The sequence below is a fragment of the Lissotriton vulgaris genome, chromosome 8, assembly GCF_964263255.1.
Source record: "Lissotriton vulgaris chromosome 8, aLisVul1.2, whole genome shotgun sequence".
Taxonomy (NCBI): domain Eukaryota; kingdom Metazoa; phylum Chordata; class Amphibia; order Caudata; family Salamandridae; genus Lissotriton; species Lissotriton vulgaris.
In genome coordinates this window covers 1,431,670,422-1,431,692,220 of record NC_141696.1, presented here as the reverse complement: position 1 = coordinate 1,431,692,220, position 21,799 = coordinate 1,431,670,422, and the positions used below count along the sequence as shown (strand labels likewise).

The following is a 21,799-nucleotide window of genomic DNA, read 5'->3' as shown; positions in this document are numbered from 1 at the left end:
ACTAACCCAAATTAAGAGAGCGCCTGAGGAGCGCCCTCTCCCTGACAGCGAAGGCACTGCTGGTACAAAATAGAATGTGTAGCCGACCTTATGATGGGGCACCACACTCCAAGTTTCCTGGAAAATGCAAATCCTGTGAGCTTGAACCAGATTAATCCAATCGGGCAGGTCTAATTTCTTTGAAATGCCCACTATATTCCAGCTAAGAATCTTTAAGCTATGATCAGCTGGAGTTAGATCCTGAGATATGTATATTGGCGCAGAGAATACACTATCCTGTGACGCAGTAGACTCGGGCATTGGGGTTTGCACGGCAATGGCCTGGAGGGTTGTTCTGGTAAATTAGACCTGGTTTCATAGGATTCAACATGAGGAGCCGGAGTGACACTTATTACCTCCCTAGTTACGATATCATGGCATTTTCCCCCGCCCTCATGGGTCCCACTCTTACTCTTAGTGTTTGTTGATTTAGTCGTTAGTCTGTTCTTGCAGCTAGCAACTTTAGTTGGAGGGACAATATTGAAAGTTTGTGGGTACCTTTGCTGCTCTGCAATGGTCCCACTATCAGTAGTCCATAACCTATCGTCCGCTTTTGCCACCGGTATAGGGGAACACATTTCCCCATGTCAGTATGCATTTTCTATCCCATAAAATTTGGGCATCTGTTAGGAGCAAAAGCTAAAAAATTATTGTAGGTAGCCCCACCTTGCATCCTTCTCAAAATCGGATATTGGGGATTCTGTGTGTGTTGCGAGTTGAAAATGGAAGTGGCTCAAATCGTAGGTGCCGATTCCATTCCAGTCTCTGTGATATTGTTGGTCACATATAAATTTCGCGACACGTGCATCCCTAAAATTAACGAGAATACAGTCCCCAGAAATATCCTTAGACCTGTTGCCAACCCAGTTAACCTTTCTTACAAATAGAACTTGACCATCCATTTATCTCGGGAGCAGTCTATTCTTATTCAGCGAATAAGTAGTTTTGTTTTTAAGTTTGTGATAAGATTAGGTTTTGCCAGCCTTAAGTTGTGGGACTCCAGTTAGTACTACTACATAAGGTAGGCATTCGGGAGGCAAATTAATGACTTAAGGTATGTCTGGCTGGATTTTCTATACCGATCTTTGTTCCTGTTACAGGAATATCATTAGGATGCCCATTTGTTTTACTTTGGCTATTTTCTGTTTCCCGACCCTGCATAGGAAGCTCATTAGCCTCTTTATCTAATGTTAGATTAGTGGATTTTCTGCCTGTCTCTGCATTATGGGTTAAGGTATTCGTAGCTTCCGATGTAGTTCCGGATGATGACCCAGGGGTTGCAACAGTAGGTGGAGATACCAGCACAGGTGGAGGTGCTGGATCTCTCAAAAGATTGTGTTGTTTCAAGATCATCCTGTCTATTTCTTGCCTGTAGTTTGATCAATGTTCACCCCCCCGCCCTCCTTCCCTTTCCATATACAACAACTTTTATACTTTAATATTACAACAACCCCGAGCTTGAATATGGGAAAGTTGTGCAACAAAGTCTATAAAGCCTTACGAAAGCAAAGGTAGTGGGGGTGAAGTTAGGGGTGTGGCCCGGCCTCCTACGGCCACAGACGGTCCCGCTCTTAGCCCGGCTCAGCCCGCGCGAGGTCCCGCGACGTGGTGGCTGAGCGGTCTTTAAAGCGCCTCCGGGCGCGGAAATGACGGTGGCTGCTTCTGCCGCTAAGGAGCCTAGGGGATGTAGTCCTCCTCTCGACGGCCGCAAGAGTAGAGAACTGCAGCGGCGGGAGGACAGGAAGGACGACCTGCGTCAGAGACAGGGAGCCAGCAGGTAAGTTACAAATGCCCCCAGAAGATTGCAAGGAACATCTTGTAGCTCCTTCTTGCTCTCTGGAGTGCCTCTGGAAGCCTTGTAAACTGCTATTTTCTCATTACATTGTATTCTTTCCTTTTGCTTGTAGTATGTTCAATGTTGCCTAACCTTTTGTCAGATGGTTTCTCTCGGGGTGCTAGTCCACCACACACAAGTAGTGCCTTGACCTGCATTAAGTTTTTGCCTCTGCATCTCCTGGGGCGCATCGTTTGCAGCAGAACGCATCTATGAGCATCTTTTAGTAAACACTTTAAGGGGTCTTACTAACAGTGTTACGATTCTTAATTGTCCTTAGCGGGAAGCCTTGAACGTCACCATCTTCTCTCTGGTGCACCCTCGAGGCCTTGGCCGGCCTTTCATCAGAGCGAAACTACATTTGGCGGGCGAGCCAATCGTGCGTCATGCCCTCCCCTTACATTGGTGATTGTAGTGGGGGGCCCTTTTGTTTTCACATATCACGTCCTATACCTCAGGAGTGACCAGCCAAGGAATGCACACTTTGACCCCTTGACCAGTCACCTGTACAGCTGCTAAACTGCAGGTGAAAGTCCCTGGGAGGGGACTGAACTTGAAGGGCGGTGGCAGAGGCAAGTGAGGGAGTCTAAGTGTAGTAAATGTCTTCTCCACTGTCCTCCACTAGATACACTGTACCGTGACATCTATGACATCATAGAATGCCTGGGTGTCTCTCTGGCTCAGAGTGCCTCTCTCTACCTCACTGTGGCAGTTGGTAAACTCAGGCTGAGCTGCTAACAGCTGGCTCCTGGTGGGGTTCTCCTATATGAACTTCTTATCTTGTCTTATCAATTTGACTTGGAAGGAACTTACAATAAAGGATTATAACATCTTCCTTTACCACATTTTGGCGACGATTTTAACTGGATGAACCTACGCGTGAACTAAGGACAAAGGCCAACTAAGGAATTAAGCAACTATAAGAAAAGAAACCTAAGACATCAAGAACTTTAACCTTCAAATTGATACTAAAAGGTAATGCCCAGCTGACCCCACCAGTGTCCTGTTCCACCTGGACAGCCGGCACCCTGGGCGTGTCTTTACTTTGATGTCTGCTTGTGTCTGGACAGCCTGCAACCTGGGCATTTGTGATCTTCTGTCATCTGGAACATTTCTGAAGAATCCAGCAACATACTTATTAAGTACATTGGCAGAGCTATTCTGGGTGAACACATTCAGGGACATTGTTTTTCATATCAGTGAACTGTGTTCGGCTGTTGTGCAGGGAGTGGGGAAAAGCGGAACAATTTTTCAATTTTTTTTATTATTGAGGAAGAGTCTCTCTGGTGAGTTCGTGCACTCTTTATTGATTCACAATGGCAAAACTCGCTACTGTCTGAGTAGAAGTCCTGTATTTCGAAAGCGGAGTGTTGTACTGCATGGCAACTCTAGTGTGTAAGAATTGGAAGTTCTTAGCAGTGCGTAAATACATTACAGCTTCAGCGTTAGTCTACTTGGTGTCACTGTGCTTTGCCAAGTTCGTTAACTCACCGTCCTGTGTGTTGGTGACGGTTGGTTAGCAGTGATCTTCTCGGTTTCCCTGCTACTGTCTAATTGATGACGTGTTTGGAATGCATCTAGGAGTTAGCGAAGGTTTTCACGTTCTTCGCTCCTGTGACCTCTGTGACTCTTTCTCTGGAGACACGTCAAGCTTGGCTCTCACGCTGCTTACGCCGCTACGGTCAAGGTGGCGCCCATTTTCACTTCAGTTCAGTTGCCACGACAATAGTTTACAGTATACGTGTCCCAGTTAGCGTACAACGTTGGTTCTACGGCTATGCACATGCCTCTGTTCTTCAAGATGCGGACAGCTTGGGCGATGTGTCAGTTGAAGAGTGAGCGGAACACTGGAACTCTCGAATTTTCTTCAAGTATTGCGTCTCATAGACAGCCTGATACTTCACTTGTGTGGCAAGATTCAGCGTTGACTGCAAACATCTGTGTGCAGACCCCGGGTGAGAGATCGCTCACCGGTGCTCAAGTCATCTATTTATTTATTTGTTTTGATGTGTTTAGCATCTTAGTGCTTGTTATGATTGCGTGTTTGTTTGGGCATAATCTTTTGTTTTGGTTGCATTATCTTTGAGGAGGTTTCTGGTGTGTTTGCCCTATTGTGTGTATTTGAGCCCATTATGGCAAAGTATATTGAGAGCTGTTGTGACTGGAGTGTTTCCTAGGGCGACATCTTTTAACCCTTTGGTGTACCCTTCTTTGGGGAAGTTGTGTGCTTGTGGGTAGTCCATGCCCATTGTTGTTTCCTAGGGTGGTGTTGGACCTTATGGTGTACCCTATGTTGGGGATGTTGTAGTTTTGGGTTTCAAGGGAAAGTAATCTATCCTGTTTTGTACTCCTATTTGGTGATGCTGTTGTGTTTGTGGGTAGTCAATGCCCTATTTTTATTATTTTTGTGAGGAAGTGGTGTTTGCGGGTAGTCCATGCCCCATTTTGGTTCCCAGGTTTATTGTCCTGTGGTGTACCCTATTCAGGTGTATTGTCCTGTGGTGTACCCTACTCAGGGGAGATTGTGTCTTTGCAGGTAGTCCATGCCCCATTTTGGTTCCCAGGATTGTCCTGTGGCGTACCCTATTCAGGAGAGATTCTGTGTTTGCGGGTAATCCATACCCTATTTACCCTATTTAGGGGAGGTTGTGTATTTGTGGGTAGTCAATACCCCATTTCAGTTCCCAGGTTGATTATCCTGTGGCGTACCCTATGTAGGGGAGGTTGTGTATTTGTGGGTAGTCAATGCCCATTTTAATTTCCAGGATGACTATCCTGTAGCGTAGGAGGTTGTGATTTTACAGGGTTAGTACCCTGCGTTGTTCCCTATTTTTGGTGGATATTGTTTTAACATCGTTCATTTTGACACCCTGCTTCTGTCAAAGTCTACCTGCTTGGAATTCGTGGCCAAGGGTTTCATTTTGGTAGGACTTTGACTGTGGAGCTTTATCTTATTTTTCAGTGTCAACATACTTTTATCAGGGGAACTTTCCTCTGGTGAATTTTTGTTTTGGAGTTTACACTTATACCCCTGTTGTAGGGTAGGTTGTGAGTGTGACCACCTTTCTGGTCTTGATTCATCTAAAGCTGTTTCACTAAGGGAGGGATGTGGCATGTTATTGTATTTTTGCTCATTTAATGTTTAGCATCGTATCGTAATTCTGTTCATATCTTTGCTAATGATACCTCATGTTATTGTTATCTCATGTCGCACATTATTAGATTTTGTTAATCTCATTTTGTACTTTCCTGCAGATGTTAGATTTGAGGTATCTTGCCTATCGTTTTCTCTATTTTGTTGTCATTCCATAAGGGAAGAGGATGTGTAGTAAATGTCTTCTCCACTGTCCTCCACTAGATAGACTGTGCCATGACATCTGTGACATCATAGAATGCCTGGGTGTCTCTCTGGCTCAGAGTGCCTCTCTCTACCTCACTGTGGCAGTTGGTAAACTCCGGCTGAGCTGCTAACATCTGGCGCCTGGTGGGGTCTTCCTATCTGAACTTCTTATCAATCTGACTTGGAAGGAACTTACAATAAATGATTATAACTTACACAGTTGGACTGTGCATCTTCCTTTACCACACTAAGCAAGCATGAATTTACAAAGAACTTGAAGGTAATGAGCTGGTGGTCTGGGATACGATATCTTCATGGCAGCTCCGGCCTGCTGTCTGTGCGCCCCTCCAACTGTAGGGGGCCTAGGTCAGCTTGTCCCTGCCAAAAGTTACTAGATTTGTATGATCTAATCTGTAAGTGTTGCATACTGGCACACTTTGTTTAGTACTTGTGCTTCAAAATATCTCGCCATCTCTTAAGGCAGCACTTTAAGTGGGCCGTCTTTCACAGAAGTTACGGCATGACGTCATGCCAGGTGAGCGTTGTAAGGTGAAGTAAATCCTTTAGAGTCATTTTCTTTGGACTTCCCTTCGCTTTTTGAAACACAGGAGCAGCAATATTGTGGTGGTGTCTGCAGGGCTTCAAATGTAAGCTTTTTCAATATTATTTACAAGCCATAGTTGATTCAAATTTATCCTATGCAACTAACAATCATTGACAAGGCCAATAGTCCTGACTTGTAGGTATGATACTTGTACTATATATCTTGATATAATGACAGAAAAAACTACACTAAGTGAAGTGCAGGTTCTCATACTGTAAAGTTAATACAGACTTCCGTATTTCTGAGCTTGATAAGACGATTCCCATTTTCGATTGGGTGATGGTAACTGTACATACAAAAAGTTCCTCACAAAGCACTATAGAAAATTTTTAATATTGCTTGAATTGACCACTGGTTCCTCAGCCATGTCAGTTGCTGGTGTTCGCTAAATATTGGGTTGAAAAAACATTGGTTTCCATTTACTGTGCTCTTTGGGCAGCATGTGGAATGTCTGCTATTGTGGTAGCATCTGTACAGAGTTGAAGTGTGAGTTTTAAATTAGAATAATATCTGTCAAAGGGTAGATAAAGATGTAGCAACGTCATAAGTTCATACTTGGGTAAATTGGCTAAATATGACTGTAAATTTGTATTACAAATGTAAGCTGGGCTTAAAGCCCTATGACGTGCACGCGAATGTATTTTTAATGAGTGCGCTGTGATTGCATAGCTGTAGCCCCATTTCATTTAAGCCTTTAGTCCTGACTTACCTTTTGGAATCTATTCTGCCGAGGGCTTGCATGCAGACGTCTGCATGGACAAACATGGCTGCTCTTGCAATTTGTCCCTAGCAAACAGCATGCGCGTGTCCGTAGTCCATACGGACTGTGCAGAGCCCAACGCCAGTTTGTATTTTGGTGTCTTAGCAACGAAAAGGCGGTTTCCTGTACGGCGTGGAAGGTGTCCTAGTAACAAAAATGGTTATTTATTCTTAACCGGCACGTTTCCTAAAAATGCCGCTTACACAGAGTTTGTATTTATTTTGTTGAAACGCATGCCCTGTAACTTGGTGCACATTTTTGTGTGTTTTTGTTGTTAAAAAGGCTGTTTTCAGTACGCAGCTTGTCGAGGTTTGTTGACTTTGAAAGTAGGCAGCTTGCCTGGGTTTGGAAGTACGCAGCTCTAGCAACGAAAATGGTTATTTATGTATTCTTAACCTGCACATTTCTTAAAAATGCCGCTTACACTGAGTTTGTATTTATTTTGTTGAAAGGCCCGCCATGTAACTTGGTGCGCATTTTTGTGCGTTTTTGTTGTTAAAAAGGCTGCTTTCAGTACACAGTTTAATTACTTTGAAAGTACGCAGCTTGCCGGGGTTTGATGACTTTGAAAGTACTCACTCTCTACTTCTCTGTACTACTCATTCTCTACTTCTCACTCTATTCTCTACTACTCACTCTCTACTACTCACTCTAAACTACTCACTCTAAACTACTCACTCTAAACTACTCACTCTAAACTACTCACTCTCTACTACTCACTCTCTACTACTCACTCTCTACTACTCACTCTCTACTACTCACTCTCTACTACTCACTCTCTACTGCTCTCTACTACTTATTATTTATTTCATTTATTTCAAGGTTTTGTAGAGCGCGTAGTAACCCTAGAGCATCCCAGCGCTAGACCTGAATCTCAAGGGGGTTCAGCAATGGAGGGAATTATGGGTGGGGAAAGAGGAGGGTCTTTAGAGATTTCCTGAACTGGAGGAGATTGGGTTCTATTCTCAGTCTCCGTGGGAGGTTGTTCCAGTGTTTGGCCGTGTGAACCAAGAAGCGGCGGCCACCGGCCCTAGCCTTTCTAACTCTGGGGACTGTGATGAGGTTTTCTCCGCTGGACCGGAGGGCCCTTTCCGCCTTATAGGGGATGATGAATTCCTTGAGGAGGGGAGGGCCGTTGTTGTTAAGGGTTTTGTGGGCCAGACAGAGGGCCTTGAAGGCAACCCTTTCTCTGACTGGGAGCCAGTGGAGAGACTTGAGAGCTGGCTTTGCCGAAGATCTTGCAGGGGTGCCAGTGAGTAGGCGGGCGGCGGCGTTTTGAACTTTCTGCAAGGTGTTGAGGGTGGCTTCGGGAGCTCCCAAGTAGATTGCGTTGCAGTAGTCCAGTCTTGCCAGGATGAGGCCCTGAATCAGGAGTTTCTTGGCATTTGCAGGGAGCAAGGGGAAGATCTTTCTGCCGGCTCGGAGGAGTCCGAGGCATACTCACTCTCTACTACTCACTCTACTCTCTACTCTCTACCACTCACTCTGCTAACCTCTACTCACTCGACTATCTACTCACTTTACTACTCTTCTCTCTGCTTCTCTCATCTCTGCTTCTCTCATCTCTGCTTCTCTCATCTCTGCTTCTCTCATCTCTGCTTCTCTCATCTCTGCTTCTCTCATCTCTGCTTCTCTCATCTCTGCTTCTCTCATCTCTGCTTCTCTCATCTCTGCTTCTCTCATCTCTGCTTCTCTCATCTCTGCTTCTCTCATCTCTGCTTCTCTCATCTCTGCTTCTCTCATCTCTGCTTCTCCGCGCTGTCGCTCTCTACTCCGCGCTGTCGCTCTCTACTCCGCGCTGTCGCTCTCTACTCCGCGCTGTCGCTCTCTACTCCGCGCTGTCGCTCTCTACTCCGCGCTGTCGCTCTCTACTCCGCGCTGTCGCTCTCTACTCCGCGCTGTCGCTCTCTACTCCGCGCTGTCGCTCTCTACTCCGCGCTGTCGCTCTCTACTCCGCGCTGTCGCTCTCTACTCCGCGCTGTCGCTCTCTACTCCGCGCTGTCGCTCTCTACTCCGCGCTGTCGCTCTCTACTCCGCGCTGTCGCTCTCTGCTGCTGCTCTCTGCTGCTCTCTACTCGCTCTACCTCCTACCTCTACTTCTCTCTACTCGCTCTACCTCCTACCTCTACTTCTCTCTAAGCATACATATGCATATATGTGTGTATATATACATTTACATATATATACATCTGCATATCTATATAAATACAAATCTAAATGCATGCATGCATACATATACATATACGCATGTTATGTACATGAAATTTTGAAACACAAATAAAAGCACAGCTAAAAAGCAACCTAATTACAAAAAGAATTGCGTTAACTTAAACAAGGGCGAGACCTATTGCATTTTCAATGCTTGTTGTCTATGCTATAGATCCCACTCTCTCTCTCACTCGTCTCTTCGCCTGTGTTTGTGTATAGCGCGCGCACGCACAGCCAGGAAGGCGCATCCTTGCTTTTTAGCTGTCCTCCTCTGAGCTGCCCTGAAGGCCTGGGGCAGGTCCAACTCCAGTTACTAGGCCAGTCTGCCTCTTGATGATAGACCGGGGCACCCTGCTGTGGTAATAAGGTGTCAGTCGCAGCGGCTTTCCCCCGATCTTGGCTGTCTCAGCAGGTCACCATCCTATGTTTGAGATTTGGACAGTGACTGTGTCCTGTGATATTTGGGATAGTGGGGGACATTTCGGCAATAAAGGTTCTGCTGTGAGATTTGGGACTATAAAGGAGGTTCGGTTTGGACAGTAGGTTGGCACTGTTTCAGAACGAACATATTTCATGAGGATTCTCGAGGCAAACGCAAGCTTTGTCCGATCTTCGTGGACACTGAAGATGCAGCACCTGCCCCTTTCACGCCTTAACCTGTTGACTTTCTTATATATATGCTCTTAGTCCACAGACCTCCAATCATGCGCGGCTCTTACAGGGATGCTTATAGACCGATTAATATAATGATTTACCTTAACGTTTTTGAACAAATGCAGGTTTAAATAATTAGGTGGGCATACGATACTGCAGAAAGTGTTGGTCCCGAAAGGGAAGAACATGATTTTTTTCTTGTTTACCTATTCACGTATTTGATGAAACCGTAATAATTTGTTTTCTAGTTTTTCCTTGGGGTAGCTTACGGGCCTCTTTACCCTCTTCTCCTCGTTGAACAAAAATGATATATATATTTTTTAAGTTGCAGGGGCAAAACATGATTGCTTTGATATCTGGTGCATTTTTAGAATTGTATGGAAATAAAAAAATGTTGTGATCATGAAATTTAACTATATCAATACAAAAGGAAGAATGGTTAATTATTCTTTATCTTACATTAGATAGACTGCAATGACTTTCTCTGCTCAGCGAATAATAAACATTTATTGAAGCAATTTGTTTTAACTCGAGCAAATGTGTGTGAATGGTCAAAAAAAGTACATTTCTCCTAAGTTGCTCCCCAGTGAACCTTAGTGAGTCTTCATCAGATGTAATTTTTCAGGTGAAGAGGTGGTGGAGATGGTGCTGGTGCTGTTAAACTGTTTTACAACCATATTTCTGCTTAGCATAAGTAGTACGATTGCAAAAATGTTAACTTTTCTACTTTTTTTAAAATATGCTTTCAGGTCAGTTTGAAATAATGTAACGTGTACTTCAAAACATACAATCAAGTTCTTGGCATTGTGCTTGGCCTAACAGGGCTCTTCCTGTTTCAAGATCAACGTGGACGTTTGCTACATGTCCGGTATAACTGGAGCAGCTTGATAGAGTGAAGCGTGTACGTTTGGGAAGGTAATGTACTTCAATTTTGTCATCTCCTAGATTGATAGTGCACACTAGGTTGAACATGCAGTTACTAGTGTAGTGCATATATGAAAAGAAGCAGTCCACAATGCGGTGGAGTTGAAAAAGAATACTTGTTTGGAAAGGTTACTTCCTAAAAATTAGGATTATGATTTGCATCGAAATTATTCTTGTTAATTCCCTAATCCTGCTCTACTTTGGACTTTGTGGATGGGGAGCTCATTCAGTTTTGAGGGCTCTATACCTACATTTGGATGTGACCATTTATGTTTTACTGCAAATACATTCACTTCACAGCTTTGTGTTGTATTTGAGCTATATCGAGTGCATTCCTAGATTTGTTCAGAAATAAATGTTGTGATGGTTAATTTAATTATATCAGATAGAAAAAGAATGCTTAATGGGATTGTAATCCCATATGAAACATTATAACCCTTCCCTTTCGCTGCTTCTAATAATAAACCTAAATATTATTTATAAATCTGATCTTGGCCCTAAGATTCAACCCATCTCATTTTCTCATTAATGTCATACTGGTGTATTCAAAAATATCCCCTGTATTTTGTTTCAATGTGCTTTTTCTCATTTATTACCTTAAAAACGATTTCTTAATGTAAACATTTCATTTTGGATTTGTCATTATGGTATTTTTAGGCTCCCAGCCACTTTCAAATTCTTCTGGAAAGCCACGGCAACATAACCAGCTGACACAACTGCATCTAAAACTGGATGAAAAAATAAACTGACATCCTGACTGTCTATGATTCTAGTAGTATGCAGAGGACAGACTCCAATTCCGCTGTTCTACTTTCCTTCCAGCGTGAGGCCTAAACTAGCCACCTCTCAAAAACCTTGGAGTTACTAATTTGGACAAAAACGCAATATTTTCTAATCAAATAAGTACTGTAGTTAGTGTTAGTAGCATACAACATTTTTTGCTTTGGAAAATACTCCTGCTACTACGAACCGCACAGTAGGTTGAGCTAGTTATTGGGCATCTACACTGCTTTAACACAAACTCACTGACCAAAACCCAGTAGGATGCAAAACTTTAAATGACGCCCTCCAGAATATGCATAAACCTGTGGAGACTGGACTATGTGAAAACATCCACCAACGTTATGACCTGTCTCACAGTGGAGTCCGTTATCAAGTTCAACATGCTTTGTCTATTGAATTAAACCCCACATGACTATAAAAGCTGCCACCATATTGCATCCCTGACAAACATCACGACAGCCACTTCTAGCTGGATGTTCTGCCCAGTACTCTTTCTTTCGGCACATACAGGATGCCAGTTGAATGAAGAATATTGTCCTGAACTCAGACTCACAGGGCAGATAAAACTGCATTTGGTTCAGGAAACAAAACTGAACTATTACATACTTCAGAAGGGTAACAGAGGTCAGAGCTTTGGCTTGTTAGTGCCTTATGCAATGCCCTGTATAGAGGAGCACATTGATGGGCCTAAAATAACATGCAGCATTTTATTCAATACCTAAACTGATACTCTTTGCTTTATCGAAGTGTTCTTGAGGATATGTAGTGAGGCAATTCCATCCCCCTACCATCCAAGGCTATTTCAGTTGGGAACCTCTCTAAAGTTATCTAACATGCATCCCATCATTGCTTTGTTTGTTTTAAATAATGATTCACTTCGGTGTCCGCCTGCTTTGTTTTCGAAATGTGTATGTCCTATTGTTTTCTCAATACCAAGGGTATGTAGGGACAACTCACCCACTTCATAGAGGCATGATTCATCATAGTTGTTCATTCCCCTCCAGGTAGTTAATTCCACCTTGAGGGACTCGACCAATTGTGGAAGTTGAAAATGTTATCTGGATAAGAGCTTCTATCCAGTTGTTAAAATACCTTGTGGGTATACCCAAAGTGTTATTTTTTCCCCCTTTGGTACCCATAGTATGATTAAAAAGTACTTATGGGATGTCTGCTGAATACAGTGATTCAAATGTCCACACACCAACATGTTTCGGCCTATTTCGATGCCTGATAAGGTCATAGGCTTTCTTCATAGTGATAATTACAGGTCCCCAGCTATCTAATGTATTCAGTGATTTGTAAATATTTATGCACATTTGTAATGAAGCCTACTGCTACCAGTATGCTGTTGCCTGAATATTTGATTTAGCAAAATGTTTTGCAATATGCATATTTGTTTTTTTCTTACATTTTTCATTATTTATTTATATGCATAATTCTCGGTACACCCCATATTTTAGGAACGTTTTACACAGCACACAAAATAGTTGAGAGCCATATGGTGCGGGAACAGGAAGTGTCATACTACAGTTTACTAGTATTTCAAAACAAGTGATGTGAAAGTGTAGTGGCCTAGCATAACTTACCCTACTTAGGTTTATACCCACTTCTCGAACACCAGAGGGCCCTTCTATTGCCATACAGTTGAAATCATTTTAATGAACTTTGTATCCATTCTTAATGGATCGGTATTGATGCTGTATCATACCCCCTGCAATCCCACTTCTTAGCCCTCTTCTCTTGTAATAGTATATCCCCATGTTATCGTTGATTTTCTTATTTGAGTCTGTTACAGGGAGTAAGGTGTTCTGGATCCTTAGCGTTTTTCAACATAAAAAGACATGCATGGAAAACACTTCGTAGGAGACAAATATGCAAAAAACTCAAGCATAGCATTTCTGTCGTACTTGTGGCCACAGTCCAATAGTTCCATATCTTTTATGGCTCAACAATATTTCATGCATGAGTCTCAGATATGTGAGTATGGTGGGCCCTTTATCTCAGTAAAGTGTCCTCGGCTCTTAGCATTAAGCAAATATAAAAGGCGTGCAAGGACTGTGCTTTATTCAAAGACAGTACAAAAGGGGGTGGTGATGGACGGAGCATCTGAATCAATCAAACACTCACACCCAGTCAAAAGATCTGGGTTTAATCCATCACCGTTCTTTAGCCCACTCTGCCACCCCAGTTCAGACATGGCCATATGCAAATCAGTCTGACCCTGTGCCTCATGGGAACAGTCCAGCCCGAACTGCCAAGCCATGCCTTCCCTGGACCGGAAACAAGCTTCCTAGGACCGGGTTCTGGCATTCCAGCCGTCTTCAGCCAGGATATCTTGACTACAGTGGCAAAGTGAGCAAGGGACTCACGTCTGAGCATACCCTGCCACACTGTTGGTGTTCAAAAGCGGTACAAAAGTGGGTTGTGATGGACGGAGCATCTTAAACAATCAAACACGCACACCAAGTCAACAGATCTGGGTTTAATCCATCACTGTTCTTTAGCTCACTCTGCCACCCCAGTTCAGACATGGCTATATGCAAATCAGTCTGACCCTGTGCCTCATGGGAACAGTCCAGCCCGAACTGCCAAGCCATGTCTTCCCTGGACCGGAAACAAGCTTCCGAGGACCGGTATAGATGGAAAAAGCCTTCCCAATATGCTGATAGCCTGAGTACACAAGATGAAGAGATGAAACAACTCAATGACCACAATTATTGTAGAAAAGAGTAGTATGTGTTTATGTTGTCTTTGAATAAAGCTGTACAAAGGGGGGTGGTAATGGACGGAGCATCTGAACCAATCAAACACTCACACCCAGTCAAAAGATCTGGGTTTAATCCATCACCGTTCTTTAGCCCACTCTCCCCACCCCCAAGTTAATCTGGTTGGTCTGTGGCTTTCATGAACCTATAAGGGCCTATAGTCTTATTGTAGGTTTGATACTGTGTAACAGTCTAGTGTCCTCTCACTTCCCCCTGTTTATTGTATTTCATTATAAAACACATTTTGTGAGATTTCAAATAAGAAATTCATAGTCGTTCGTAATACAGCAATCCGGAGGATGTATTTGGACCAGTTGGCCCCATGTTTTTTCAGTAATTGCCCATTTTAGGTCATTCTCAATATTACGTGGGTCAAAATAATGTGTAGTAAGTTTGTTTTCTTGCACCTGCAGTATTAGTTTATTCTTAGTTTAATTTTCCTGGTCATTCTACCTGCATATTTTACATTACAAGGGCATACAATAATATTAATTAACATTGTCCGAATTACAGTTGGTATGGTATTCTTCAGGGACCTGTCAGTCCTAGGTAAATGTCTGTGTCTTTCAGTGATATTACACTTATTATAGTTCACACAGTGGAACTATCCCTGAAGCTGTGGTAGGGGTTTTAGTCTGGTGTGTATAATTATGTCCCTGATTGATTTTCCTCATTTAAATGAGAACATTCAAATTGTAGTGATCGTGAAGCTGAGCTTTTCTAAAGTCTTGCAGAAATTTGTTTTAAGTCATTGGAGTAAACTCCATATGATGTGATGCATATTCTGTATTTGTTTCATGTGTTTGTAAAAATTAGTGGCATGGGTTTTTAGATGCCCTATTTCTGGCTTGCTTCACTATTTTGTCAGAGTATCCTCAATCCTTTATTTTTTGATAGTTTGTCAACATTTATCTAAATCCCTTCGTTGCTAAGCCTTTTCTCACCCTGTGCTAAGCCATCTTATGGCTATTTGGGGTAGTTCACGCTTAGGCCCCTGTAACATTTTTACCACATAAGGTAACCACACAAAATTTACGTCCTTTTCTTCCAACATCATGGGGATTTTAAAGAAACCCAGGGATTGTTGCTTCCCCTGGAGGGGACCTAGAAATTAGGCAAAATACAGCTAAATTGTGTTTTTTTTTATTTTTGAGGGGGAAAAAGTGCTGCAGAAGAAAGCATCTGTTTTTCCCCCCCTGCAAATGATATCAACAAAGGGTGTAGGGTACTGAAACCACCATCTTCCCAGCTTTCGGGGACTGACAGACGTTTGTCAGAAAAACTTTTTTTTTTTTTTTACAAATTTTGGTATTTTACTGGGACATAATCTATTTTTGTGTGCGCTTTCAACCTCCTTCCAGTTAGTGGTAGAAATGGGTATGAAAGCAATAATGAATCCTGGAAAGCTATGCATTTCAGAAAAGTAGATTAAATTCTGAATTCAGCAAGGGGTCATTTGTGTAGAACCTTCAAGGTTTTTTTTATCAATACTCATAGTTGAAAATAAGAAATTTGAAAATGAGTTGAAGACCGCCATTTGCGCCAATGTTTTCACCTGTAACTTCTTCTAAGTACGACAGATGTTTGAAAGCAATATACAGTTACATCCGCTGGACCTTTCTGGTTGTGGGGATATATAGGACTTGTAGGTTCACCAAGAAGCTGTGGCACCCAGAAGCTGTGGCACCCAGAGCTAATAACTGAGCAGCGTCTTGCAATGGTTTTTCATTGAGTTACCAGGTATATAGCAATTCATTTGGTAAAATATAGAGTCAAAAATAGGTATCAAAGAAACCTATGTATTTCCAAAATGGGAACAAATTATAGAGTATAGAAACAGTAGCTATTTGCACATCTCCATAATTGTGGGTACCCATACTAGCATGTGAATTATGACATTATTCAAAGTGACTTTTTACACATTCTTACATTTGAAAGGCAGAAATGCATCAAAAGTCAATAGATAATAACAGTTGCTCTACAATTCTGTGTTCTCCTAAGTCTCCCGATACAAATGGTACCTCACTTATGTGGGTAGGCCTAGTGCCCACAACGGGAAATGGTCCAAAACGCAATGTGGACACCACATTTTTACAGTGAAAACTGACCTATTTTTTTAACAAAATGCCTAGCTATGAATTTTGAACCCTAGTCCAGCCGGCACTTCGGAAAACCTAGCAAACCTATACATTTTTTAAAACTAAACACCCAGGGAAATCCAAAAGGGGGGGGACCTGTCTGGCTTTCACCATGTTCTGTTACCCGGAATCCCATGCAAACCTCATTTAAAAAAACTAAAAAAAACCAAACCTTTCCTCATATTTCTGTTATGGAAAGTTTGGAATCTGCTTAATCCTTAGAGAGGCCACAAGCCCGGTGCCAAAAACCCATTGCTCCCCTTGCAAAACCAGGTAGTTTTATGATAATTTAGCATTCTCCACAATATGTTTTTGGCCCTTGCCTGTCATATGTACTTGGCTCACACATGCAAATGAGGTACCATTTTTATCTGTAGACCTGGGGAAACGCTGGGTGGTAGAAAATGTGTCAGTCTGGTGATCCCACAACTTACCCACACAGGAATTTACAAAAATTAGATTTTTTTTCCAGCTAAATTTGAGAATTGCAGGGCGATTCTGGGCAGGAAAACGTTGGAGGATCCATGCCAGCCATACCTCTCTGTACTCCCCTCGGTCTCTAGTTTTCAGTACTGTGTGGGTTTAGTAGGTTTCCTTGGATGGCTCCCGGGCCAAAAACCCAGGTGATGTCATCAGTGATGTAATCAGTAATGTCAAATGAGATGTCATCAGTGATGTCATCAGTGATGTCACTGACCATGTTATGAATGATGTAATATGTGACATCATCAGCAGTGGATTGCGGGTGCGCGATATATAGTTAGTGCAACTAACTATATATGCGAATTTCAGTGGTTTTGTGTGAGTAAAATAAGGTTTTGTAAATGCTAATCCCTAACTATATACGGTCTATAACCTATGGTTTTTTCAGTGAATTTTATATATATATTTATGTATACAGGCATGCAATACTTGGGGCAAATGTGCTACCCATTGAAGTTTAATGTGTTTGTAAAGAGATCTTCTCCAAATGAAGGTTATTTTGTTTTTTAATGTCTTGTGCAGTCCTATGACTTCAAAGTACTTAGGTGTTGTGGAATACCATTGTTACTCTGTAGTATACTTTAGGGGATTCCTCTCTACAATTTCATCTGTGGGATCCCTTGTCCGTCATTTGAAATGCTTTTCATTGTTTAGCATCTTCAAGATTCAGCTCTAAGTGTCAATGTATGAATATTTACGAACCACCTCACACATTAGATAGCTATTGATCTTTAGTTATCACCCTCAAGAAGGCCTCTGACCTTATCAGTTATTGAAATTGGCCGACCGAGTGGTGCATGAATGTCTAAATTATCATATTCAGGAGGTATCCCTAAACTATTTCTACTAATTATATAGGAGTTACTCAGCAAAAGAAAAAAACACACTCTTGGTATACCCCCAAGGTATTTTTAATAACTGGATCTTAGCTCATATCCAGAAAAAATATTATCTTAAAATATTATGGTGGACACCTATGATAAAGAATGTCACAAAGTGGATAAGGTGTCCCTTTGTGTCCCTTTTCTATTTTCTACGGGTACCCAGATATAATAAGATGACCCAAAAAGAATGATCTTCTTACCTAGGACCTTGGTGTTGTGTTTAAGGTTAGGATGTTTATATGGGGTCCTTTTCGTCTTGCATTCCCTTATGTGGGTAATAAACTACTATTTTTCCTCACATTGTAACATTAGTAACACTTGCTTTCCTGCTCTGAATTTTCTGTAGATTCCGTATCTTTGCTATTGTTGGAACCTAAACAAAATGTTTTTTAACAGTATTTAAAATGTATTTGACATTTTAAGGTAATTAAGCACTGTCCGGCAAACATGCACAATAAAAAGGAGGATAACGTAACTAAGGCAGTTTTTAATGTGGATTAGTTTAGTTTGTTTCTTGTTAAATTTTGATGCAACTGTTTTCATTTGTTGTTTTAACTGTGTATGTGGTAATTCAATTCTGCATTCCTGTGCTTGTGACACATGCAACTTGGTTGCCAACTCCATTACCCAATTACAATCCAATTTCTTGTGAGGGGGAGGTGAAATATTCAATAACTGGTAGCCATGATCATGAAAAATTATCCTCCAAGTAATCTCGAATGAAATCATAAGTTCAAAACTGTCCCCGCTGTGGGATCCCAGAGCACCCTTTGCAAAAATGTAATAAAACAAACTTTTCTTTGGAAAAGACAACCTGTAAAAAAGTGACTATTTTGTGGCGTGTGAAGCTGTAAATTACCTGTTTATACTCCTGCCATTTAGTGTTTGGTTTCTACATTGAAAATTGTTTTTCTTTGAAGTAGAAGTTTGTTTTGAGGTGATCTCTCGAAACTCAGTGTACTAGGACAATGACTCCACATCCAGTTATTTTTTTTTATGATCTGTTCCAGCGCTCTGGGGCTGTTAAGCTACAAAAAACACAAGTAGTTCGACACCATCCGATGAACCAACACGTATGCAAGACGTCTTCCCAGCTGAAGGTGTCCTAGGACATCTAGTAATGGGGAAATCTTTAGCTAGATCTTTTTTTTGCCACCACCACAAAGACACAATCTAAAAACTTTAGTGCACTGCAGTTTCCAAGAAAGCACATTTATTCTGGCAAGAGTGGAGTCTGGACTCATGTACGCCTTTCTGGCACTTCTTTGCAGAAATTTAATGATTGGAACGACTGGGCAATGAGGGTCTGGTACCTGGAATGGCTGGACTGGAACATCTGTCCTCTGCACTGGTACTGATGTAGGACCCTCCCTGTGCTGTAGCTGTAATAGGAGATCCTCTCTAAGCAACAGACTGATAAATCTGCAACTCCTTCTGTGAAGATTTAGCGTAAGCAATTGACGGTTTTCGATCTCCCATATCCCCCGAAGTTGTGGATGTCACACTTGCTGTCTGTTATCACTCTACAAAGTCTGTCAACTCTGGGTGCTGTGACAATTTTGTGGCTTGGTGTGGCGCACACACAATACTGACCAGTTGCAGTCCAGACAATCTTGTTTTTAGGTCTCGACTACAACATTGCTTTAGCAATGCTTGTTTGTCGAGATTATAGTAAGGCTTTCAAAAGTCTACCCAAACTGCGATCGGGTACAGTTCATGTGACCCAGGCGTGTGCACATAGCAGAGCTATGGCATCCAACTTCAAAGGAATCCGCTCCTACCCCTGCATCAGTCTTCAAAGGAGTCCGCTCCCCTGCCCTCCACCCCCACCGCCACGCAATGTCGAAAGCTTCAAAGGAAGCCGCTCCCCGCCCCACCACGCAATGCGGCTCCCCCACCCCCACCACGCAATACAGAGAGCTTGTTTTTCCAGGCAGCAGAACTGTCAATTTGTTGGGAACACGGCAGGGTTCCTTCCGAGACGATCCATCAGCTGAGGCACAACAGACGGCCCAAAAACATTTAACTCTGTGCCTCAGTCCTCGCCATAGAAGTGCTGTGCTGCCCCCTGCCAGGCACTGTGAGCAGGCTCCTTGTTTTATTAAGCAAACAAGTTTAACAAAAGTTAAAATACATTGTGTCTCTCTGTGACTTCCCAAACGTGGCTCTCTGCGTGACTTCATGGACTGGCTCTTTGTGACTTAACTGACCTGACCCAGCTTTCGGAATGCTGTAGTTAACAACAACATAGCAAGAATATATTTGGGATGCAACACAGGAGAAGTGAAAAACGGACAGCTTGAGATCATACATTTAGCCCATGTATATAATTGTTCTTTCCCTCCACATATCTGAATATGGGCTCTGTTTTTCGGTGGCTTTGTGTCCTGTACGCCTCAGGGGCCTGGCAGCCTGTGCATCAGTGAAACACAGGCGCAAGCTCTGGTTACCCCTCGCGGACTGGTTCGCAGCCGGAGCATGCTGCAGAGTGCTGTAAGATCCCAGAAGCAAGCGATAATTGAACAGCAGGTTTACTGCCAAGGCCAAAAATCACGTCCCATGCTCTTCTGACAGGCTGGAGGTGAGTGTGATGCTGCCCTTATTAGGCGGCCTCCTTTCCAGGTGGCATACCAGCTTAGCGCCTCCGGTAACCCCTGATGACAGGCTTGTCCTCAAGCGGACGTGCCTTTCTCTGTAAACCCCTTTAAATGTTGTCGTTAAACTCAGCACTCAGTTGTGCTTCTGTGCCTTTTGAAAAAGGCATCTTACTAGACTACAAAATAACAGCCGTTCCTGACTGGTCATTCTGGCGCCATGAAAGTGCCTTGCGGCTTTAGTTAGAACCTCACATGCCGCACTAAAATGACCCTTTGGGAAACCTGCAAGTTTACCGCACCCGAATCTGCACTGTTTTTTTTTTTAATGGTTTGTTATCGCACTGGAGCAAGTATAATCCTAAATGCAAAGCTTTTAGAGTCCTCAATCTACACCCCTCTCTCTATATACCCCTATCTATCGCCCTCACTCTATGCCTCGATCGCCCTCACTCTATGCCTCGATCGCCCTCACTCTATGCCTCGATCGCCCTCACTCTATGCCTCGATCGCCCTCACTCTATACCTCGATCGCCCTCACTCTATACCTCTATCGCCCTCACTCTATACCTCGATCGCCCTCACTCTATACCTCGATCGCCCTCACTCTATGCGTCTATCGTCCGCCCTCCCTTGCCCTTCCTTCCTCCCTCTATCTCACCATCACAGCATCACTCAGCACCTTCACACAATCACAGCATCACTCAGCAGCATCACACAGCACCATCACACAGCACCATCACACCATCGCAGCATCACTCAGCACCATCCCACCATCACAGCATCACTCAGCACCATCCCATCATCACAGCATCACTCAGCAGAATCATTCAGCACCATCACAGGACCATCGCAGCATCACTCAGGGGCAACACAACATTTCTATGCGCTACCACAGCATCACTGAACGCCGCAGCATCACTCAGCGCCACCACAGCATCAATCTGTGCAACCATTCAACAACAACTGGTATGTTCTCTCAATGTTTCAAGCTTTATTACAAATGTCACAAAGATGTTAATATTTCACTTCTGTTCTTGGATTTTCGTCACAATAAAATACACTGAACATAATCTTCACAAAAGTTATTTACAAAAGTTTAAGCTATTGCCATTATAAATTACTATAACTTTTATTTAAGTATTAATTATTAAAAAAAATAAAAGCCATTGTTATTTGTAATATCAATACATCTAAGTCACGTCAATACAACACATATTGCATTACAAATGCTATAGTGTCACATTTGCGAAAGTTAAAACTATTGGCATTGTAAATATTAATTTAGCTATTTTCAAAACCAACACATAAATACAAAATGTGTCATTTACAATACTAATAGCTCAAACTTTCCTAATGCGAGACCTATTGCATTGCAAATGCGTGTTTGTTATATCCATACCCACTAGTGGGCGCAGTTAAAGGTTATTTGTCATCCTTTAGGCCTTTTTTCTCTATAATGGACCAGCTGTCCTTGTTCAAATTGCTAGTTGTGATGAGGTTTTTATAATTTTTATTCTCTCATTTCCTCCTAAATCTTTAGTGATATCATAGGGAGATGTTAATTTGTTGTGCTTTTTCCACATGCCAGTGACTCAAACTAATGTATAGCAGGCCAGTATGTCTCCTGAAAGGCAGGGTTAAAAAAAAAAAAAAACGACATTGACAGGCAGGACTGACTAGTATATCTGGGTCCATTGTTGCTTCCGGGGTAGAGGAAGTCCATGCCACAGAACACCTCTGGTTAAGGCACAGAGCCATGTCTTGAGGTCCCTCCTGAAGGAGTGCA

General features: G+C 42.6%; 1 protein-coding gene across 4 annotated transcripts in view; it reads left to right on the top strand.

Moving 5' to 3' along the window:
- Positions 1-21,799, top strand: part of BCL9 (BCL9 transcription coactivator) — an 823,614-nt gene that overhangs the window by 471,395 nt on the left and 330,420 nt on the right. For all 4 annotated transcript variants that reach the window (XM_086935499.1, XM_086935500.1, XM_086935501.1 and 1 more), the window contains one exon: positions 10,189-10,354. The gene's annotated coding sequence lies outside the window, so the exon portion shown is untranslated. The remainder of the gene's footprint in view (positions 1-10,188; positions 10,355-21,799) is intronic.